This window comes from Terrapene carolina, unplaced genomic scaffold, assembly GCF_002925995.2.
Source record: "Terrapene carolina triunguis isolate 2854851 unplaced genomic scaffold, T_m_triunguis-2.0 Scaffold174, whole genome shotgun sequence".
Lineage (NCBI taxonomy): Eukaryota > Metazoa > Chordata > Testudines > Emydidae > Terrapene > Terrapene triunguis.
This window is the reverse complement of record NW_020664525.1, coordinates 1,144,968-1,169,694: the sequence shown is the minus strand read 5'-3', so window position 1 is coordinate 1,169,694 and position 24,727 is coordinate 1,144,968. Positions and strand designations below refer to the sequence as shown.

The 24,727-nt window shown below is 43.5% G+C and overlaps 1 protein-coding gene across 6 annotated transcripts in view; it reads right to left on the bottom strand.

Moving 5' to 3' along the window:
• LOC112104177 (arf-GAP with GTPase, ANK repeat and PH domain-containing protein 1) overlaps positions 1-24,727 on the bottom strand; it is a 645,071-nt gene that overhangs the window by 470,393 nt on the left and 149,951 nt on the right. Inside the window, exon 1 of one of the 6 annotated variants that reach the window (XM_024196350.2) lies at positions 20,830-20,884. The exons of the other annotated variants lie outside the window; for them this stretch is intronic. The gene's annotated coding sequence lies outside the window, so the exon portion shown is untranslated. Of the gene's footprint in view, positions 1-20,829; positions 20,885-24,727 lie in introns of those variants that run through there. 6 annotated transcript variants of the gene reach the window in all.

Sequence of the window (24,727 nt, the reverse complement as noted above, 5' to 3'; positions counted from 1 at the left end):
TGTACCATATAATACTGGGGCAATGGACTGGTTGTGTACTACAAACCAATGAAGTAATTCCATCTTTTCCTAATTGTATCTGTTTGCTCACAAGTTTATTTTCACAAAGGTAAAACACTTAAGATGGGGGATAAGCAACCAGTGAACCTCTCTGGAAGGGCTGGGCATGACACCTCATTGGCCTGAGTGGAAGGAAGCTAACAATTAAATGCTCCTTTGTTTAATGATAGCTGAATCAATGGAAATCCACCACTCAATGACTAGACCACATACCAGTCTGGGTAGTAGATGGACCATGTGGTCCAAGGAGTTCCCCTGGAGGTCTAACAACAAATGCAGAAGCCAGGTATTGATTTGATTGCAGCTATATGTCTGTAAGCAAGAAGCAGCCAGAGAGTAGACGAAACCACAGATGCACACAAAGAAAGCAGTAAGGAAGCACCAAAGACAGCAAGCGAAATATTTAGCGTGTGAGCCTGAGGCCAGGACTACACTAGGAGTGCTTTATGGGTATAGGAATACCAGTATGCTATACAGGTAAAACATTCCTAGATTGTGTCTACACTGCCACTTTCAGCGCTAAAACTTTAATCGTTCAGCGGTGTGAAAAAAAACACCCTCCATGGCAACAAAAGTTTTAGCGCTGAAAAGCACCAGTATAGACAGTGCTTTATCGCTGGGAGCCCAGCTCCTGGTGATAAAGCTACGATCCCTCGCTCGGGGTGGTTATTTTTTATCACCGGGAGAGCTCTCCCCCAGTGATAAAGCGTGACTACACTGTCCACGTCACGGTGCTGCCGCGGCAGCACTGCCACAGCTGCACTGTAACATGGGCAGTGTAGACATAGCCCTAGTGTGGACACAGCTATACTAGCAGAGATGCACTTTTTACTGATTTAATTAACCTTCCCCCCGAACCCCCAGCTTTGCCAGTACATCTGTATCTACTCTAGAGACTTCTGCCTGCACAGCTATGTCGGTCAGGTATCACACCTCTTTACATCCCTGACCATAACAGATGTGCAGGCCGAAATCTGCAGTGTAGTAGTGTGGACCCAGACTTAGAAAAAGTTGTTAGAGCTTTTGGGTACAGTGATGGCTGGAAAGGGGCATGGAACTGTGAGCAAGGAAACTGCCTCCAGCTATATGATTCCTATTGTGTTCAGGAAACAGGAGTGTGTCTACATTCTTTGTAATGTAACAGGATTGCATCAAACACCTGACTCCACCATCAATTTCTCCTCCTAAGGGAAGCAACCCATAGGAACCCAAATTTTGGCTAACCACTCAGATCAAAAAGGGTAACTTTGTAACATGGTGTAGTTTATTTACAGTTTTCTATCTGCCCTAAAAAATAAGGACTGCATGACTTAAAATCCCAACCTGTGGAACGTGATAACACAAGTTAATTCTGCATATATCTGTAACCCTCTGACCTAATCCCTTTATAATTTCTTACAGGTTTAGCAAGAGGGTACAGCAAAGAAGAGCTGTGACAGGACCATATTTTATCAGGGAACAACAGCATTAAAGACCTTCCCCATAACAAATGTTTTTGGATACATATATGGAGGCTGTTAGCTCTAGTTTCCTTTGGGGCAGTTTCCTGTTTTTGACATCAGAATGACACCTACCAGGAAAAGGTATCGTGTCCAAAAGCTCCCTCCCTTGAATTTGCTTAGTCTGTCCCAGACAGAGAGCCTCTCTAGACAAGACCCACGATCACATTATGGGGCTGCTGGGATTTCAGAGGAAGATGCCTGAGTATAATCTTTCAATATGTTCAAATAAATTATTTAAATTATTTTAAGACTGAAGAGTGTACAATATGCAAGTGTAACTAAGCCTGATTTTGGCAGAGAAGGGGGCTGTAAAAACCACAGAAGGGATTCAATGATTAGTCTAATCTCTTAAACGTGATTATTTCATACAGAATTTGAAATTGCACTTTTAATACACCAATTTAGCCTTACAGGGTGTTGAGAAGCTCCTGCAAGTCTCTCCCTTCTAGGCCACAGCCCCCTCTCAAGCTCCCTTCTCCCCTCCTCAGCCAGACTCCAGAAAATCCAGAAAAACTCTCTCACAGCTGCTCCCACACATCCGCTGGGAAAAGTGAAGCTTCCAACAACTTGCAAAAGAGACTGGAAGCTCTCTAGAACAGGGACTGCCTTTTTGTTCTGTGTTTGTAACGCCTAGCACAAGGGGCTCCTAGGAGCTTTGGTATTAAAAGTAACGAACAGCAGTGGCTTCACTGGTGGGGGGGGGGGGGGGCGCGGAGGACATGGTAACTTCCAGTCTCTGAGAGGCTGGTTTATGAAGATCTGCTGGTGGTTGTGGTAGGGTTCCTCCAATATGGTAGATCTAGCTACATAGTTCAGGACTGTCACCTAATACAAGGAGCTTTGTCTAAAAGATGTTTACCTCTCACCTCTTTGTATTAATAGGGGACTAGGCACCCCACCTATACAGGCTGGCACCGAAGTTGATGTGAAGAATGGGAGAGTGATCATAAATGGAACTGGGCCTCTCTATCCACCCAGGTCAGAGGTGGCATCATCGATGAGGAAAGCCTTCCAGGGAGTTCCTGGAGATCTAACTGAAGGTGAGAGGAAATGGAGCAGTAACTATGGGTGTGGTCAGAGGTACCACTGATCCCAGGAAGTCAGCTCTTGGAAAGGTATGAGGATACCTCAGTAGGGATAAATAGTACCTGAGGAACGTCTCTATGGTAGACTTTCAGGAAAAGATTTAACGCTTCCAGATTCTCAATCCTTTCCAGCGATGACATGCAACTATAACTTCCATGAGGAAACGGAGGCTGCATAGGCCATTTTGAGCCATGTTTCTGATCGAAGGGAGGTAACGGGTGGGATCCCTCTCATTTCCACTCTGAACCAGTCACAGCTCCTCCTTGAGGTCCCTGCCCTGGCTCTGATAGCCTAGCACCAATTCTTGTGCTCTCTGTACCGGGAAGCATAATACTTTTTATCTGGTTCCCGCCCACTAGCTCTTGTGCTGCCAACTGGCTGTTGCAAGTCTTTGCAGGCCTGAACACAGCGCAGACTGCTCTCACTATCAATGGGTGCAACCACAGATGAATGAAGCAAGAGAAGCAGAGCTTCAGCTCCATGTTGAATCTCAAGGCCAACTGAGGAAAGCTGTAGCAAAAGAAAGCCTTTATACTCAAGTGGCTTCTGGCAGAAAGACAAGGAAAAACTGGGAAACAGAGTCATGCCAGGATGACAAGGACTAGGCACCAAAATTTCCCATGCAGACTGACTTCTCAAAGTAGGTAAATTTTGTCCTCAGAAACTAAATTGAATGAAATGTATCTCATAACATGCAACACATCTTAATAATACACAAGTCACTTTTTTGATGACAGCTACTAAGATTTCCAATCTGAAGTGCCAATGCAGTAACAAGCAACGTCTGCCCTTCCCTCTGCGGGTCCAGAGGGTATCCAATAACTTATTAAAGCAGACAAGAGTGCATCCAAAGAAGTTGGGTAAGGCAGTGCATGGGAACCACAGCATACAGCTCCCCAGATGTTTGGAGGGGCGCTATGTATGTAAGAAGGAGAGAACTGGGGGAGATGATCTCCCACTGTGGACCACTCATTGCTTTCTGCCTTGCTCACATACACGCTAAGTGCGAGCAGTAGAGCTGTAGAACCTACTTCGGCTGCTAGACCAGAGCACAACTCTGATGCTGTTCTGTGGCTTGCCCTGCTACCAGTTTCCCCAATATCCAACCTTGTAACTCAGGTGGAGGTTGGGTTTGCCTCTAAATTCATTCACACCCCCTGGTGACAGAGATTTCATATCTATAGTACCAGTTGCAGGTATTGCCTAGTCTTGGTTTGGCAATTCAGACATCATTTCATCAATCTAGCATTGTTTTGCTTGGTGACAATTAAATGGCAAAATGAGTGTCCATTTGTTACATCCACCAGAGCAAGTTAACTAAAACTTTAAAACATGGGTTGCCAAATACAGTCGAAATACTTCACTATAAAAAAAAAACCAGGTCTATATGGAGAGAGGGCAAGTACTGCATAATAGCTAAAAATGAATTACCTGATCCACCCTCCTGAACATATTTTTAGGGCAAAATGCAGGAAGTCTGTTGTCCCAGACCTCCTATAATTTCCAAATGAGATCATAGGGGAAAAAAAAACTTTATATCCTCAAACTAGATGAGTTATCCTATCAAACTGAAAATTTTAACTCCTTAAGCATACAATTGGTTTCCCAGTGTCTTGAGCTCTTGAAAGTAACTATCCTTTTGGCTTGAACTTAGAGACCCTAAGTTCAGTGTCTACAGCTTCTGTGTCAATGCCAAGGATTTAAATATTGTAACATGTTTTTCAGACAAGCATTCTTTGGTTGTGTCACGTTTACCGGTCTCTGAGGAGAAATGAAAGACTCAGTTACAGGCACTAAGTGGCTACAATGCAGTATAATTAGCCCTACATCTGAGGTGGGCTCTTTTTAAACCTCCCCTTCCCCCCCGCCCCCCCGCAACTTCCTTGCTTCAGGTTAACAACAGAACTGCTGCAAGTGTGTTGGCAGCCAAATGTGTGAACAGGTTAGCAGAGAGCCAAAAATTCAAAGACCACACATGTATGTCTGCTGCTGGATCATTACTTTAACAACCATTATGAACAACCAGATTTGAGGTATTTAAGTACAGAAAAGGAAACAACAATTAGACATTGGAACGCTATAGTAGGAGCATATTTAAGTTTGAGTGCACAATCAATCAACTGCAACTAGCACTACTAGATTCTGCTTTAGGAATCACCACCGACTCTATGTCCATCCATCTATAAGATTATATGAAAGAAGACAAAAAATGAAGGACCCAGAAGGGCCAAACTTTCAGCCTAGTCTTAGGCAGGTCTAAAGCAATTTTGAGCCCACAAAAGTGCAGGCATACTTAATGCTACTTAGACATCCGAAGACCTAACCAAACCTCCAAATCAGATGCTTCGACATTTAAGTGAGCTTTATTATGCCCACAAATTGCAGACACAAAAGAGAAGGCTAGTGTTTTCAGTACTTGGTCCTTCCACTGTTATTTCAGGATACATATTCAGGTCCAGGTTGCTTTTGTATCTCTTCAGTTTTCTTTTGGATGAATACAAGCTATTTTAATAGTCATTGACATATTGTCTCCCCTCCCCTTTCTGCAGTCTCTCCCTCCTACCATGCTGATCAGTGTCATTCTGTGTTTTGACACACACACACAGTAGGATGAATCAGTACTAAAACTGCTCCTTCAAGCAACGATAGCGCTGCTGAAGACAAAAGGCTTAATAAATATCCCTTTATTCACCTCACAGAATGGGGTGAAGCAAAGCAGCACAACTGGGGAAGCGAAAACAAGATGGTGAATAAAAATGAAGCATCCTAAAGACCAGGGACCTCTCTGACACTATAGGTAGCATCTACACAACCTGCAAAGCTTGTACTACTTTGTTGCCTAACACCTGTTCCATGTCTACGCCACAGCCCCCATTGTTGATGGCACAAATATAATTGCACTGGTGCAGAACTTGTTTTCCTAATGTAGAGAAGGTCCCCCAAGAGGTCAAGGTACATGAGACTTTGGGTTAATGGAGGCTTTGAATCCCATTGTCTAACGTTTTATACGACAGAAAGGGATTGAGGTACAGACAATCATGAAACAGAATTTAGCTTACAGAGATCACTGAATACATTAATTCAGTGGAAGAATAAAAGCTCTCTCTCTTTACCATGTTTACTTTCATGTTGACAGAGACTCAAGTAACTTCAGGTTCCCAAAGACTAAAACACAGAACAAATTCCTGTTAATTTCTTTATGTTCATTCTCAGGCACAGCATCACACTGCCAAGTAAGAAAAATAATATTGTTCTCATTTAAGGTAATTTCTTGCATTTTTAGTAATTAAAAGCAAGATGATAGGATCAAGATTATTTCCATTAAGCAGCACTGATTTTCTTAAACTAAATGCATAAATCTGTACCAATAATAGATTTCAAAATGTCATGCTTTTTAAGATGCATAATAAAAAAACTGTATTTTGCATAACAATAATACTTAAATATGTGTAAGTTCAAACCAGACTAGTGTTGGCAATGTCAAATGAAACTACTGGCTGACATGATAGCATTTACTATTCACCTAATTTATTGTATGCAATCATGGAGCACCAAAGGTTATTGCTCTCCACTAGCAATAGTTAGATTAACTACCCCAGTGTTATGCCTTGAGTGAACAAAAATACAAAGCGTTTCAAAGGGCAAAGAGTTAAAAAGGAAACCGCATTCTTCTCCATGAAAAATAGTTAAGACATATTGTGCATTTTCTTCAGTAGCATTATCAGGCCAGCCCTATAGTACAGTTGATTTCATAATCAGAAGCCTCCACTTTCTCAGAGATACTTAAAAACAGCCAGGTATAATATTAACCACATCTGCAATGCGCATTTAAGTAGCCAAAATTCTACAGTTTTACAGTTGACTAGCTATCAGTCCTTACTCTGAACAGAACCAGCATTCTTTCTAACAAGGGTATCAGCGTGGGTTGGAAAAGGCCATTAACTGCCAGATACCTTGGAACACTGTATTTACAAAATGCGTTCTTCAGAACAAGACTCATTTAATTTTATAATCCTCATCTGGCATCCAGCAAACAGTCCTAACTTATGCAACTATACATGGATATAAATAGTTGTAGTACGGTGCTATGTAGTTAACTCCTTCATACCAGAAGCCTGCAAAACTTAAATAGGTTCTCAGACAGGAGGATGCAGGTAGAGAAGTCCTTTAAGAAATTTTGTCACCACAGTATTGGAAAAAAATGATTTCCCTTGGCTAGGTGGATGAAATATGGATATTGCTGTGAAGTGAACTCTCAGAGTACCTGCTACACCTTCAGGAATTGGGCTTGGCACTCAGTTCACTAAGTCAGGGATTCTCAGAACAAATTTTTTGGTGGCCTCAGAGTGCGGCCACCAATTCTTGCTGGTGGCTTTTTCCTAAAATACTTAATTAGCTTTAGGAAAAACAAATATGCACATATACATGACCAAATCATTGTAATTTATTTATTGCCAGCTAGTAAGTCCGTTGTGAAAAGAGTTATTAACAAATATACAAGAATCACTATTCACAACAGACTTACTCAGTCCTGTCAACAAGCCTGGGGACAAATTAAGCCCTAGATGGGAGGATCTGGGGAGGCAGTGGGGGCCAGGGAATGGGGGTGAGGAGGGGAGATACAGTGGAGGGCTGGAGCCCGAAGCCTTGTGACCACAGCCTGCAGCCCCACAACCCCAGGGCTGAAGCCCAAAGCCTGAACCCCACTGCCCCCAGGAAGGTGGGAAACTCACTGGCTGCCTCGTCCTCCAGCATTGTGCCCTAGGACAGGGGGAGCAGGGCCCAACCACTGCTGGTGGCCCCAGCAATCAACACCAAGGCAGTGCATCCAGGAGCAACAGGAAGGGGCTACTACTTTGGCCCTCCTCCCCCCATCACAGCCCAGGAGCTGTGGCTGCAAGAAAAGCCCCTGGTGGCTACATTTGAGAAACTCAGTTCTAAGATGTTCTGGATGGAAGCTCCACTGGCTGGGTTTCACAGGCCAAGGAGCACATGGAAAACCTCTTCCACTTCACCAAGTAGGCCATCCAAGTGGAAGGTTTCCAACTCTTAAGTAGGACCTGTTGGACAGCCTCCGAACAACGCTCTTCCTACTCATTCAGTCATGCAGCACCCACGCTGTAAGGTGTAGAAAACTGATCATCGGATTCAGGGTGCGGCTGCAGACCTGCACAAGGTCGTCGGCAAGAAGAGGAAACGCCATGGGAGGCTGAACTGACAGCAACGAGGGCCAAGAACTGGTCCAGTGTTCTCGCATGGCTCTGGAACAGTTCTTGGGAGGATCCCTTCAGAGTGTTACCCTCTCGCTGGGGTAAACCCCTTAGCTTCACCATCTCCTAGATCCAAACCCTCTGAGCCTTCAGCACGCCTTCCGCACTCCGTGAGCCCACTCGAACAGGACCCCTGCATGCTCAAAGGGAGCAATGCACCCCCAACCTCTTTAGACTGGAGCGACTCTTAGCGTTGTAAAAACAGAAGGGCTTACTGGATGACTGGAGCAGCATAGAAAGTTCTTAGGTAGCATCGAGAATAGAAAGTTACAACATAGTCCTTCTAGGTCTCTCCAGAGCCTAGGTGGGCTAAGACCCCTTTGTCCCTAGTCCAGAAGCATGTGACCTGCTTCCAGCCCCATACACTATACCACACCTAATGGCCCCTGGTCCATCTTTGTTCTCCAGCTGGTCGCACCCTGGTGGTTTCTTGCAGAGGGGTTTCTAACCCCTCATAGGTTAGAAAATGTCCTTGCCGTTGTCTGGGTCCAGGTGGCAGTCAGACCTGGTCCTCTGGGTCTCTGCAACAGTAAAACCCCTTCCCACCACCTAATATTTTGTATGAGTGCTGCATGTTCAATTAAGAAAGTCTCCCACTTCGTCACAGTTCAAGAACCAAAGGGCCTGAGACAGTTTGGAAGTACGCTCCAACTGCTGGGGCTATCACAGGCACCAGCCCTGCGAAGTCTTCGACCAGCAGCGAAGACAGGACCAAAAGGCAGAGTAGATCCACCACAGCATGGTACGACAGTGTCAGACAGCATCAGTGCCACCATTGCTCCAGTCCTTACCAGACTCAATGGATGCCAGGAACCGGAGTCAAAGGTATGGGGTTTCTGCCCTCCCTAGCCTACACCAAGGGAGGCTCGCAGGGACCAGTCCGTGCTCTTCTTACGGGAAGCAGAAGAGTGACCCTGGGACCTGGATCACTCACAATCGGTCTTATGAGACCTCTTCCCTGGCGCCAACGACGGAGAACTGCACCTGTGCCTCTTCGGAGAGGTTCCTGCCTTGGAACAAGAGGCAGCAGCACTATCCAAGCCTGAAGGCGATCTGTGGCCCAAGGTAAGCCTACGTAACAGGTCAGGCCGCAAGGCCTGTTCAAGCAGGTGCTCTTTGAGGTGAAGATCCTGCGTCACCTGAGTCCCCATCTTGAATGATCTACAGATCAAACAGCACTCTTTAAGGCGGGCTTCGCCAAGGCAGAGCAAGCACTGCATGTGGGGGTCACTCTTGGGAATCGCCACTCCACATGAAGGGCAATGGTTGAAACCCAGTAAGGGCATCACCAGGGAGCATGCTGCAAACACTATACTCTTTTTTTTTTTTTAGACTAATCCTAACTAACTAAAATTTACTCTTAACTATGGTCAATAGGCTAGGCTAAAAGAATGAATGCGAGGTTATGAAAACAACCACAAAGAGCTCTGACTCCAGCTGATGGGCAGTGAGAAGGAACTGAGGGGGGTTGGGATGATGCCACCTCATATAGCCAGGGGACGGGCTACATATAAGAGGCATGAGTGCCACCCCTCTACGGCTACTGCTAGGCAAAAGTCTCCATCTCCAGTGTGCGGGGCGTGCACATCCCTACTTGGAATACATGTCTGCATCTACTCAAAGAAGAATCTCAAAAATATCAGTGTAAGAACTTTGGGGAAATAGATGGCTCAGGGTACTCTTACTATACCCACTTAAACTCCACCTCAGTTGGCAGGAAACTAAAGACATTACCAACTTATTCCACCTAAGTCACTTAACAGCCAATGGATGGTGAAGTGGACACTTACCATATCACAAAACTACCATCACAAGATGAACAAACTGGCAACCTAACTGCAGGCTTCCTGAATGGTTATGCGCCTCTCCAAGAGATTGTTTCTGTTGGGGTGATCTAATTTTTCAGCCTAGTCGGGAGGCTCATACTGTTGCCCATAAAGTACTATAATTATTCAGAGATTGAACTGACGATTTCAGACTTTAGGTCTATCAATCCAGTACTTTTCATGAACACTCATTCCCCTTTAACAAAGCAAACCCTGCCTCTGTCCTCAGCCAGACATTTCCACAGCACAGCAGAAATATTAAAGTTATCCAGAGCAAAACCAGGGTGTTTTCCTGATCTAACAACCTTAATATGCATAATAATGATGCAATTGCTGTTCTACCATCCTATGTGTTCTTAGACTAGGATCAAACAGTTTGCTGTGGGGAACAGCAGCATGAAAAGCTAGAGGTGGTTTTATAGCAGTAACACAATTTAGAGCACAGTAAATTCTTAGTTTTTGACTTTTCATAGGATAAACAAAAATCCTGAATCCTAACTACAGGAAGTAAGGAGAGCAACTCTTAGAATTTGCTCTACTTGGCAAGACAAAGACCTGTGTGTAACATGTTCTATGCAACTCAAAGCTGCTCGATATAAATAGTGGAAAGCCACTGAACTATGAAAAGTACTTAGATGAGAAATGGACAAAATAAAGATAGCACTATTCCAGGGGTAGGCAACCCATGGCACGCGTGCCAAAGGCAGCACATGAGCTGATTTTCAGTGGCACTCACACTGCCCCGGTCCGGGGGGCTCTGCATTTTAATTTGATTTTAAATGAAGCTTCTTAAGCATTTTAAAAACCTTATTTACTTTACATACAACAATAGTTTAGTTATATATTATAGACTTATAGAAAGAGACCTTCTAAAAACGTTAAAATGTATTACTGGCACGCGAAACCTTAAATTTGAGTGAATAAATGAAGACTCGGCACCCCACTTCTGAAAGATTGCCGACCCCTGCACTATTCCTTTTATATTGGAAACACCTTGACCAAGAATGTACTGAATGTCTTCCAAAACAAGGTAGACTTTCACTCCCTTTTTTCCAAGCAAGTGGCTCCTGAACGGCTAAATGAAGCAGAAGTGATGGATGATGCCAGGCTCTTTGATATCTGAATTTGAGGACTTTCCAGGTTATTGAGAAATTACTCTAACTCATTGATTTAACGATCAAAATTAAAGAACCCCTGAACAGTAAGCAGCAACAAACAATAGAGAGATGTCAGGGAAGCAGTTAAACAAGACTCAGCTCACTCACTCTCACTTTACCATTGCCCAGTGCTTACAAATCAGAGAGAATATAGTTTCAGGTTATAAACAAACTGACATTTTAACAGAAAGAGGTAGTTACAAGTTACGTTTATTACAGCTGAAATAGTAAAGTGATTGACAATATGTTGCTTACTTTATTTAATAACAACAGTACACAACTTTTATTTTATTTTGTTTTAATCGCCCTTAGCGTGGCAGAACAGGCTACTCGGCTCCAGCTAGTAAGTGTCACGTACGTTTTTCAAGTCCTGTGCATAATCAAACCAACTTGTCAAACATTCTAATCAGGCCTGAAGTTCAATTTTAACAGCTGAAATACAGTTGACTCTAAACAGCTACAAGAGAAAGTTAATTCTCATGTTCTCTATTAACACAATGAAATATTTTCTGCATGGGATCTAGGGATTGAGATGGAAAAGCAATCTCCCTTGCCAACATATATAAAAATGTTTGTCAAACCAGAAGATTCCAGAGTGAAGCAACTGCGGAAGGAATACTAGGGGCAGCGTCCCAGTTTCTCAGTCAGTCATGTAATAACAATGTCCACATAAGTAGAACATTTTTAGTCAGAATAAACATCAGTAATTCTGAACCTCTTTCCTAAAATGGATTTATTTTCAAGGAGTCAAGGGGCATAGCTTTCTTCTCAAGTGCCACACTTTAGTGGTCAATAATGTTTACAGCAGATCAATCTGAAATTAGGGGCTCATCATAGTACAGTGATGACCAAAACATCAGGCTCCTGGGACATGACTAATTTGGAGGATTGCCCCAGTAGACAACTATGTGCATATGTACAGGGAAACAAATTCACTGAGTGTCCGTGTGCTTGGCACTCTACAAAACAGAGGAAGCAGCAGTCCTTTCCCCAAAGGCATATATACTATGTACCACAAGGAAAGACATTCTCAAATCAGAAGGAAGATTTTATATGTGGCTTCCTCCTGTCTTAATGACTAGAATAAGCACAATGATTATCATCATGAGGATAGGTGGCCAAAACTAGCACTAGTGTTACGAGAATCACCTCTTCTCAAAATATATTTACCTGGAGGTTTCAAATTAACAACAATTTGGGTGAACGACAGCTGCTGGGAAATATTTCTGGAAATCTGGACAATTGGGCTATTTCTCCAATTAACTGGACAAGCCCAGCAACAAGTTCATATCCATGGAAATTTGAAGCGATCAGTGCATGAACAGCAAATCAGAAACACTGGAGTTGGTAGCAATCAGCACAGTGCTTTCTGCCCTCCACTTGTGATTCCTGGCATCTCAAATTCACTCCCGCTTCAACCAAGATTAGCATTCAAAACCTCAGATAAGATAGCAATTTGCTTGAAATCTATCATGGTACTGTGTACGTAGAAAGAGGAAGCTTAATTCATACATATCCAAAACTGGGAATCTGTCTCCCGAAGTGTCCCTAATCCTGAAATGGCGAATAAAAGAACATAAGACAGAATTACATAACCTAGCAAATGCTAAGAAGCTTGCATATGACCTGCCAGTAACAAACAGCTAGATTCATTTCAGCTCCAAAGAACTGCATTCTTAGTTTATTGCAGCTCCAGAGATAAAAGGCCACATCCATAAACTGTTCTCTCCTAAACCAAAATGCCCTTCATTACTCTATGAAGGTAACTGAGGCTCTCAGAATTAAAATAGCAGGAGTCAGACTTTGTCTTAGAAACTAGTACACAATTTTTAACATTTACATTCTACAAAATCCTCATTTGTAAAATCCAACTTTCATGGATACGGAATTTATGACGTGTGTCATCTAGTAATTATAAATATTTTACTATAACATTTTTCTGCAATATGTTAATGTTGATCCCAAATGAATTTTTACTATCAAAAGAAAACAATCACGCTATATACATGTTTTTTGGGCTTAGATTTTCTCCAGGTACCCGCTATGTAACGAGGGAAAACCAGGTCTTTAGAGTCTCCTTCCAAGTTATAATAATTATGTTCTTTGTTTTGGTAACTACAATAACTCTACATCAAGGTAACTTTATATCAACTAATGATAATCCTTAAAAAGCATCCTCAACAACTGTAAATTACAGAAAATTTAAGACTTTATAATCGAAGTGCACTAACCCTTATTCGTGAGTTTCAAACTCACCCTCATATTGGTCATCAGGTGCAACGGTCTACCTATTACTTTTCTCATCAGGATGTTCATGTGTAGCAGTAAAGAATTTAATTATTTTCTTACAAAACTTGCATGTGCTTTCATACTCATGGGCCTCATTTTTAAAGGTGGAATACCTAAAGCTCCTGTTGAATTTAAATGGAGTTATGGTGTTAAGCGATCTATGAAAAATTAGGTCCTATATGCATTCTTCCCACGATCATACTATTTTATTCACAACTACACAAAGCTCCAATAAAATAATAATGAGAAGCTCCTGCATACAAATTAATATACTGTGCCAGATTACTAGGTTTGAGAAGAAGTGACGGAAGTGACACTTTTGAAAGCCATACCATGTGTTATCACAATAACATTAACCTTGCTGGATAGTCTGCTACAAGAAACATTTGGAGTTATTTTGTACACACTGTGGAATTATTTGACAACAAACATTGTAATTGTATGTGTTTGAAATATGTGAACAGAGTCCAGGTAATAGTTGATTTTTAAGGTTCCTTCAAGTTAACTTTCTGTCCCTAAAACAGAATAGGTATCTGCTTTTCAAGTTAGATTTTTAATGGCATTTCTTTTGCTCACATACAAAAATGTCCACTCTGGATTCTTTTGGCATACAAATCTCCCTCTACTGTAGGTTTACTGCAGTTGCCCAGAGAAAATCCTAACAGTATTGTAAAGGGTAAAACTGATATATTCCTAATCTTTGATAACGCTCCTTTTTATAGTTCACCCACATCAGGAATGAAAAGTCCACAGTGCACCAACAGTTAATTTGCACCCCCTACAAAACACTTATTTGGAAACATGATAGTAGGAACACAACTGAAGAATAATGTTCCAGTGTAAACAATTGTTTCATGTTAACTTCTAAACGCTGCATTTGGCATTAATGGTATGAAAACTTTAATACTGACTATTTCTCAAGTACAGTTATCTATAAAATTGGGACTGTTAACAGGTTACATAAAACTAGGATCAGAGTAAGTTTTGATCTCAAACAATGAATGTGATGTGAAATGTCAGTTAACTGTAGCAATTAAATGGTTTTCAACAACACAAGCTGAAGGGGGAAAGGGGGAACCAACAGTTGTCAGTAATGGGTCACTTTTCTAGTGTCAACAGACACTAAGTTCTTTTAGAAACTGCAATAGCCTGCACCACACAGGTTTTAAGTTCTCTATTAGCAGTAACCTTCAAACACTTTAGAGCTCTATTGTCTTGCCTTAGGAAAAGTGTCCAGAGCTGCTCAAGTATACTTCTGAAAACCAATGCCCTGCAATGGACTTTCAGACCTGCTATATAGCTTGGACCCATGCTGCCGAGCTCTAAACAACAAAAACAAAAACAAACACACCACCATTTAACTGGTGCAACCTGAGCTCAACAAGATCAGGGCGGGGGGGGGGGGGGGGGCGCGAAGGGAAGAGGGTGTTTTTATGCTCTAGACCTGGTGTAGCTAATGGTCTAATCATCTAGCTCAGTGGTTCTCAACCAGGAGCGCACAGAGGTCTTCCTGGGGGTACATCAGCTCATCTAGAGACTTGCCTAGTTTTACAACAGGCTCCATAAAAAGCACTAGTGAAGTCAGCATAAACTAAAATTTCATACAATGACTTGTTTATACTGCTTTATATAACTACACACTGAAATGAAAGGACAATATTTATATTCCAATTGTTTATTTTATAATTACTGTATATGGTAAAAATGAGAAAGTAAGCAATTTTTTCAGTAATGGTGTGCTGTGACACTTGTGTTTTTAGGTCTGATTTTGAAAGCAAGTAATTTTTAAATGAGGTGAAACTTGGGGTATGCAAGACAAATCAGACTCCTGAAAGGGGTACAGTAGTATGGAAAGGTAGAGAGCAACTGATCTAGATAAGCTTCATAATTCTCTTGATCTGCCAAATATTACAACTGACATATACATAAGCCAAGAAGATGCCAGATTTCAGCCAAAAAGTGTACTCATTTAGCCAACAGTGCTTGGCTTGAGGGGGACAGAAGAGGGGAAAGCATGCCAATAACCGAATAGGCACAATTACCTATCAGTTGTATTACTGTAGCATTCAGTGTTCAGTCAAGACTGCGGCCTTGAGCAGAAAGTTACACAGCTCATAATGCCATTCATTTAGCTACTGACTTCAGTCAAGTTAATACAGAGCAACCTTAGAAATTAAAATTTGATTTTTGTCTGAACAGAAAATGTGAAAGCCACCACTGCTGGCATCTGGTGTATACTTGAATAGTGCACAAACATTAATCTTTCCCTTTCTCGCTAATGCAGCCAGTGACCTTAATACCAGTTCAGTTTTTAATCATCTGGCTGTATCAGTACAGCTGGCATCCACTCTGCCTGACACAGAACCTCCCCAATAAATAAAAATAAAACCTCTTAACCAACTCATGACGATGCCTAAGATGATTAGAATCCCTTTATCACTTGGATTTTATTTTATCATGACAATGCCTGGACAAAGCCCACTCTCTAATTCAAAACACACAGCTAATCCTTACTGACTAGAAAATTACTATGGAAATAATATTTTCCATCTATTATGTTTTAGACCCTGATCTAAACAACTGAGATGTAAGCATCCCTAGTTCAAAGTGAGGGTCATTCAACATAAGCTTCTTGGAAAGAAGGGGATTTCTGGGTCAGAGCACGAAAACAAAAAATTAATGGTGTGAACTATGGAGTCCTATGAAATTCCCCTAGGTCTCTGACCTAGAGAGAAATTTCAGGTAAGAGCTTGTAAGGATAATTAGATCTCAATATCTCATTTTGATTTGCTTTATCATCAGCTCCAGTACAAAATCTCTAAGGCCCCAGACTTCTGCCTTCTTGGTTCCTTCCTCAAGCCTTGAGTGGTTTTGCTTTAGAACACACAAATACATGATTTTTTCTAAAAAAATATCAAAAAATAAGATGCATATGAAAACAAAAACCATGAGTGGGCTAATGACTAGCTCAATATGCAAAGCAAAGCATCACAAAACGTGGGGCACACACATACCTCCTGAAGGCAGATGCAAACAACTGTCTAAGTGGCAAAAAAGCCTCGTTTTTTTTTAAGTCTTCGGGCATTTTTTTTTCCAAAAGCACTGATGTGATTTATGAGCCTAAGTCTTAACTTTCAATGGGACTTAGGTGCTTTTGAAAATTGCATGCTTTAGCTCTATGCCTAAACAGCTGAGGTGAGAACTGCACCATCCACTTTAAGGGTGTAACTCTGATGCTGGTAACACTTTGAATGCCAACATTAACTAATTCAGGTTGTTCAAAGCATGTTAGAAAGAAGGGAAAGTATCAAATCATGCATTTCCCAAAGCTGGTGGAGAGGGGGAAGAGGGCAAGGCAAAGAAATCACCAGAAATGGGTATGGAACCTTCACCAGCACATGGTGGGATTGCAGGAGCACAATTGGCTTAGTTTTTCCTGAAGGAAGCTCCACTTTTTAAAGTTGGGAGAACACTGATGTAAAGTATCATTACCTAACCTTGGAAAGTAATTTTGCTTTAAAATGTTTTTCTATCCTTGTATTGCTTCAAAAAGTTTAGAAATTTGAGGTGCCCAGCCAAACACATACTACCTAGAGACAAGAGGCCAATTTTAAAACAAAAGCCACACAAATAAAACGTTCAGTAAACATTGAATGATAGGTACCAATTTCCTTTCCCTTATACAGTAACTCCTCACTTAAAGTCGTCCTGGTTAACATTGTTTCGTTGTTACGTTGCTGATCAAATAGGGAACATGCTCATTTAAAGTTGTGCAATGCTCCCTTCTAACGTCGTTTGGCAGCCACCTGCTTTGTCCACTGCTTGCAGGAAGAGCAGCCCGTTGCAGCTAGCTGGTGGGGGCTTGTAACCAGGTTGGACCAGCAGCCCCACTATCAGCTCCCCGCTCCCTTAAGTTCCCTGTACTGCAGCTGCCCAGCAGGCTATCAATCGACAGTTCAGCTGTCTTTCCCCCCACTGCCACGTGCTGCTCCTGCCCTCTGCCTTGGAGCTGTTCCCAGAGACTCCTGCTTGCTGTGCAGGGGGGGAGCGGAGGGGGCTAATGTCAGGGTTTCCCCCTCCCCCCTCCACCCCGCTTACTCCTTCTCCATATAGAGCAGGGAGGGGACACAGACGGAGAGAGACAGAGAGCTTGGGGCAGCAGCTGCTGTCTCAACTTCTTGATCCACTTTATATATGGATATATACCTATCTCATAGAACTGGAAGGGACCCTGAAAGGTCATCAAGTCCAGCCCCCTGCCTTCACTAGCAGGACCAAGTACTGATTTTGCCCCAGATCCCTAAGTGGCCCCCCTCAAGGACTGAACTCACAACCTTGGGTTTAGCAGACCAATGCTCAAACCACTGAGCAAGACAATGCACTTAAGAGTGGGTCAGCTTACTTAAAGGAGCAGTGTGCATCTCTCTCTCCCACACACAAGGTGTGTGGCTGTCTTCCCTCCCTCATGTTCGTGCTGCCTGGTGTGAGAGGCTACATTAACAACAATGTGTTAACCGTTGAGGGCTCAGCCAAGTGCTAGTTCATCATTTAGCAGCAAGGCATTCCCTGGGAATATCCCACCCTCTAACTTCACCACCTCAACCAAGCTTCACAATCATCATAGCTGTTTGCTTAAAACATATAGTGTGTGTGTGTGTGTGTGTGTGTGTGTGTGTGTGTGTGTGTTATATATATAGAGAGAGAGAGAGTTTTTTTGTCTGGTGAAAAAAGTTTCCCTGGAACCTAACCCCCCCTACTTACATTAATTCTTATGGGGAAATTGGATTTGCTTAACATCGTTTCGCTTAAAGTCACATTTTTTAGGAACATAACTACAACGTTAAGCGAGGAGTTACTGTACTGGTGTGGAAGCCATCTATTTTCTTACTCATTATACATGCCTTAGACCAGTGGCTCTCAAACTTTTTTATTGGTGACCCCTTTCACATAGCAAGCCTCTCTGCAGTGTGACCCCTCTTATAAATTAAAACACTTTTTAATATATTTAACACCATTATAAATGCTGGAGGCAAAGCGAGGTTTGGGGTGGAGCTGACAGGTTGCAGCCCCCCATGTAATAACCTCGCAACTCCCCAGTTTGAGAATCCCTGCCACAGACGCGCCTTGTTTTGGTTCAGCATTTTGTCTTAACATATAAAAAATATTAACTAAAAAAAAAAAAAATCTATGCACGTCTACCAAAATTAGAAATATCAACCCTGCAAAATAAGATTCATAGAAAGTTGAATTAGATGATACTGAAGCTGCTTTAATAACTTAAGTTCTCTCTACAAAAAAGAAAATTAGATGGAAACACTCCTTCCTGCATACATTGCTCCTTGTGATGTTTGTTGCTGGTCATTACTTCAACCTCTGATTCCCATAACACCTTGATGAATTAAAATATCATTTGGTGTCTACTAAAAACTGAAGGCAACAAAAAGTAAAGGTTACATTAAGGGTCAGAGTTGAACTGTCAGGAATCAAAGCCTGCAGAATTAAGGACTGCCACTCCATTCTTATCTTGCCACAGTCTATTTATATACTGGAACTTATTTGACATGTCAGCTCCAAAGCCCTAGCAGCACCCAAAAACGAAGAGGGTGAATAAAGGACAAAATTAGTTAAATCTGAATTTCTTGGCATTATACCAAGAAGCACCAGTCCAAACTGAAGACTACATTCAAAATGTGTTTTTTGGAAAGAAGTACTTTGCTGGTAGTAACAACAAAGAGAAAAAAACACCAACAAAAAAACAACAGCACCGAAACCAAATACACTTTTCTGGAGGAGGAGGATGGAGTTACTGTTGGAGGAAAAACAAAATAAAGATTGTTCTGAATTTAAAAAACAAACACACACACACACACCCTCCAGGGCTGAAAACACAAAAATTGGACGTACACAATAAACAGCGCATGACATTTAACTATATTTTCATATATATAGTAAAGTAAAACAAACTTTTTAAGCAGGGTAAGAATTAGCCCATATTAAGGGTTGCAATTAGTTTTAAAATGTTCACTGACTAGCATTACGGTATTTGCATTTGGAAAAAAATCTCACAGGAAATATTTTTTGCTTAACCAACACTGCACATACCTCTTTATAAGACGGATGAACAAGTCCCTTTCTCCTTACATATTTACCCCTAATGTAAGAATGTTGTACTTTCCATATATATATTTCTGTACTGTTAGAACAATATAAGTTACATTCTAAGCATTTTGGCATGAAGCAAATATCAAAAGCTGTGTGAAATAAATTAATTTCTTTGTTGTGGTTACTTCAACTTTACAGAGGTCAGACCAAGTTACAGTAGCGTTTGCTGCAATCCCACATGGACATATTTAATATTTTATTGATGTAGTGTTCTTATGCATGAAGTTATTAGTTGCATACATTACAGCTTTGCTATAATGATGTCTACAACCTAAAGAATGCAGCCATTATTTGCACCTGAACTGTTGGGTCACTGGATCTGCAACACTTCGCTAAGGATGAAAAGTTATAGTACTATTCCTTCTTCAAAATAAACCACCACCTCTACACACTCTGGAAACATTTTCTATTGCACATGCAAAGAAAAAACTGAAAACCTTTTTGTCAGTGGAGGTACTTCAGTTGTAAACTATTATTTGTCCATAACCTTTTTTCTTAATCTCTTTGGAGTATTTTTAGACTAGATGCTGATATAATTAATGCCATGTTAAATCTATTATCACCTATTAACGTTCCAGAAAACAGCACTATTGGGAAGTAGAAAAATATGATTTTTTACACTGATGCTGCATAACTTAAATTCAGGTTGATTTTTAATGTTTCTCTTTTTGAGTAGACAACTCATTCCAGGCCAGATTTAAAAAGATGGCCTTACAAACTGCTGTCAGTGTGGTGAATCTGTCCCAATTATTCTACTTACTTTCCATCAACTTAATTTTAAAAGGTAGTTTACTTTTGTATTCCAAAAAAGATTAATAGCAATGAGTCCCAGAAGTTCTCCATTATTTTCTAGATAAGTTTATAATACTTAACTACTGCAAGCTCTAATTTACATGGAATGTGTAAAAGGAATATTTTGCATTGCTGATATCTGTATGGTTTTTTAGCTTCAGCAGCCATCTATGGACAAACACAGATACTTCGCCTGTCCTCACCATCAAACCGTTAAAATAGATGTACCAATATTGGAAGTATTCTAGAATAGACTTAACACAGTTTCTCTAATAGGCCATATGGTAAAAAGGATTCTAAACCACAATACAGCACTGAGTGACCTAGTAACCTATATAAAAAAGCAACACAGGCGTTCTTTATCCCCCTTATATAATGAACAAGCTGCACTTGTGTCACATGCAACTATCCTGGCAGTGAACAAAGCTACAGGAAGGTGTTTCCTCACTCCTTATGCAATCTGCCTTCATCATAAGCGGTTACCTCTTGCACCTGAGTAGAAGGTGGCGGGTAGCGCTTAACAGATGCGGCAGCAAAGGAATGAGTGCAACTGGCGATAAGGTTAAGAGGCGCAGCAGGAGATCCAGTGAATGTCTCCTCATCAGAGGGGTGCTGTTATTCACCCTGCGAGTCCCACCCGCAAACATCCCCCTTCCGAAGCTCCCCGACAGACAAGAAAGGGCACCTTTGTGGGGCGAGCCGTTGATGCTCTCGCTGCTGGACTGCACATCCGCGGTGGCTCTCCGGAGGCTGCTGAAGTAGCCCCTGGGCCTGGAGAAGCTGCTCCCGGGGGACCGGCCGCCGGGGCTGCCGAAGGGGGTGGAGGTGCCGCCCCTGCGGGTGAAGATGCCGCTGAAGAAGCGAAGCAGTCTGTGCTCGTGGGAGGCGGGGCTGCCCCGGCCCAGGCGCTCGGAGAGCCGCTGCAGATCGCTGTTATCCAGGGTCCGGTTCTTGCCTTTGCCGCGCTCCCAGCGCTCCAGCTCCGACAGCGGCTCCGCCTTGCTCAGTACCTCGCCCACGTCCAGCGTGTTGCGCTTCTCGGCGCCGGGCGCTGGCGGCTCGGCACAGGCGGCCGCGGGCCCGGGCGGCGGGGCCAGGCAGCCCGAACTGCTGTGGCGCTTGTCCCGGCAGAGGGCCCGCGCCAGCTCCCCGCCGCTCCAGTGCCGGAAGCTGAAGCTCCGCCGCAGCCGGCCCGGCTCCCCCAGCCCCTGTTCAGCCTCCGCCGGGCGGCCTGCGGGGTCGCCGCGCGCTGCGAGCCCGTCCTCCGGGGGCGCCCCGGGGACTGAGCCCGGCCCCGAGGGAGGGCTGCTCCCGTTCCCCGCCGGCCCCGGCCCCCTGCGGGTGAGCTCGGGGGGGACGCGGCGCCCCGCGCGCCTGGCCACCTGCAGCCGGCCCAGCTCCAGCTGCCCGGTGCTCAGGGTCCGGAAGGTGCGGAAGCCGCAGGGACTGGGCGGCAGCTCCTCGCCCTCCTCCTCGGCCTCCTCCAGCAACAGCCCGGCCCGGGTCAGGCTGGCGGATCCCGGCGGCGGCGGCGGGCCCCCTGCCCGCCGCCGGGGGCGAGGCAGCTCCAGGCCGGGGCTGCTGCCCTCGGCTGCCAGCAGCTCCTTCTTCACCATGGTCACCGAGATGCGGTAGACGGTTTTCCGCTGGGGGGTCCCCCGCTGCATCCTCTCGGGGGAGGCGGCGGCGGGCGGCTCGCTGCTGTCCAAGAGGTACATGGCTCCCTCCCCGCTCCTCCCGTCAGGCAGCCGCCGCCAGCCGAGCCATGCCGGGGCCGCCCCGACGAGCGCTCCCTCCGCGGCACAGCCACAGAAACCGCGGCGACGCCAACCAATCCCGCCCCAGCCGAGCTCGGGCGGCCCCAAAGCGGAGGCACTTTGCTGGGCGCAGGGGCTTGCGGGCAGGATTCACATCGCCGCCCCTCTGGCTCAGGGGGGAGCTGCTCCACGCCGGTTCTCGGCACCGCTACACCGGTCTCTCCGTGACGTCCAGCTATGCCATCGCCAGCGCTCTCAGCCGCCCCTAACATAACCCGCACCACCGCTTAAAAGCCATTTAGTAACTGCATGCATCCTGCTGCAGATCCCGAAATGCATCGCTCAGGAGAAGCAGGGGCTGGTATTCATAGGACTGGAGCCGAAGCAGCCTGCAATTTCATTGTTTACAGTGGATTGCACGTTGGCATATTTTGGGTCCTTTTTGCTGAGTAAATCCGCTTATCTTCCCTCCCCTCCGCGCTCGGAACGGAAAATCGCGCAGAATGATCCCTACAAACAACTGCCCCGAATGGAGGAGAGGGAGATGTTTAAAATGAAAACGCCCGCTGCCGCCAATTGCCGAGGGTCAGAGTAACCCGACCCCCAGACAAACATCCCCTCCAACCGCAATCAGCGCACCGCCGAGTCCCCCAGCATCAGGAAACGGCAGATAGTCCACAGTGTTCCGAGAGAGCTCAGCCTCAAGCAGTGGCGGCAGGATTGAAATGCTGGACTGGATTCCTGCTCTTCTGTGGAATGATTCGGCTAGACCCAAACACGCCCATTGCACAGCAGCAAGAGCCTCTTTTTTAAAAGTGGAAAGAAGAACAAAACAAGAGCGATAGAGACAACATTGTTCCTCCTGCCCCAGCCAGATCACTGTCTGCTTCCAAAGTGAAGTCACTCATCTAATGGCCCTACAAAATCTCAGACCACCTCCAATCATTCCTCATCCACTTGTTGATATCAATATGTTCAGGGATTTAAAAAAATACATGGAACCCACCATGGCATATGCAGCTTTTCACCTGTTGGTCTCCAGTTCTAAACCAGTCCTTGTCAGTGGTATACACAGTCATTACCCAAAGACAGCTGATTGGTGGGTAAAGAAAGTTGAGTTTGTCACATACTCTCAGTGAACTATCAAGGGCACTAACTGACATTGAGGATAGTCTCTAAGAAGCCAAAAATGGAAAGGATATCCAGAATGAGCTATATTCTCATCCCTGTAGATGCCACCAGGTCAGGGTTAAAACTCACTGGCAGGTCAAAAACTGTGGGAGAGCTTCAAGTGCTTCTACTTATGGCCTATCTGGTGCATAGATAGTGAATTCATTTTCCAATGCTGTTAAATCTGGCACCCTTCACAAGCAACACACATTTAGGAAAAAAACCCAGAGTAAAATAGAGAAGCTAAGAACGTTTTACCACCACCAAGCAAGCAAACCAAAGCTTTGCAAATGATAGCCCCTATTGTGCCTTCAAAACTAAATCAAAACAGAAACTGGATGCATCTATTTCAGTGCTACAATAACCTTAGTATTGGGCAAACCGCCTCACCTGCACGCAAAAAATTACCGCAACTTCAAACAAGGAGATTTTGTATTACAGCCACTACCTGTGTTGTTAATGTCCCCATGTACTGTAACACATCTAATAGATCATTCATTAGTTGGAACTATGGTGACCGGAGAGCAAGTGTGAAAAATCAGGACAGGGGGTAGGGGGTAATAGGTACCTATGTAAGAAAAAGCCCCAAATATCTGGACTGTCCGTATAAAATCGGGACATCTGGTCACCCTAGTTGGAACCCACTAAAATAACTTCACATGATAGCGTGAATTAAGGTCAGTCATCCTTGCCTTTCGATGTAACATTGTGATTCACTGTATTTTACAGCTCATTTTGCTGCCAGAATAGTGTTTGCACACTTCAGTCACACCAATGCACTCGGATTAAAAAACCCCAAATATTCACAGTTTCTACAATCGGGTGGATGTTTGCAGCTCTACTCCCAAAGTAAGATAAAGTTTTGAAATCTATATGAAGTTTTTCAGAATACTGAAAATGCCACTTCCTCCCCTAAATGGTTGTTTGCTATAAGAGCAAGTTACAGCACATTTAATCATTTCACTCCACTATACCGCAAACTATTATAAACTTTTTAACATTTCCAGACTAATATTTCTAGCTTTTCAGAGCTAAAGTAGTCCTCTATCATACAGTATTTGTGAAAGCACACAATACCTTCACTAGGTAATCCAGTGTCACAAAACATTAACATAACAATAAGAGACAAAGTGAGTAAGGTAATATCTTTTATTGAACCAACTTCTGTTGGTAAGAGAAGCTTTCAAGATTACACAGCTTAAATTACCTCAACCACCTTGTCTTTCTAATATCTTGGGAGGGACCAACACAACTACAAACCACTTCATACAACCTAACGCTAAGACATTTTAGTGTTCAGCATCATTGGCTATTGCAAATTCTTCCAAAAAATAATCCATGCCACAATTTCCACTGTGCTGTACCATGCAAATAGGCTTCTTACTACAGAGTGGAAGAATCCATTTTTGTCTGCTTTACATGACAATCTTCAGTGGAACTACTTTCAAGCACAAATAGTCTACAAGTGTTCTTTCAGGCTCTCTTTAAACACACTATTCTTTTCAAATAAAATGCAGCAGTGACATCCCTTGTTGACTGTATATTCCATCATCTATTCACAAGTCCCACTCCTTCTCCCCCACCAGAAAAAAATAGTAGGACCCAATGCAAAGGATGGCACATGTGAAAAGCTCTTGTCAGTGTAAACATTTAATT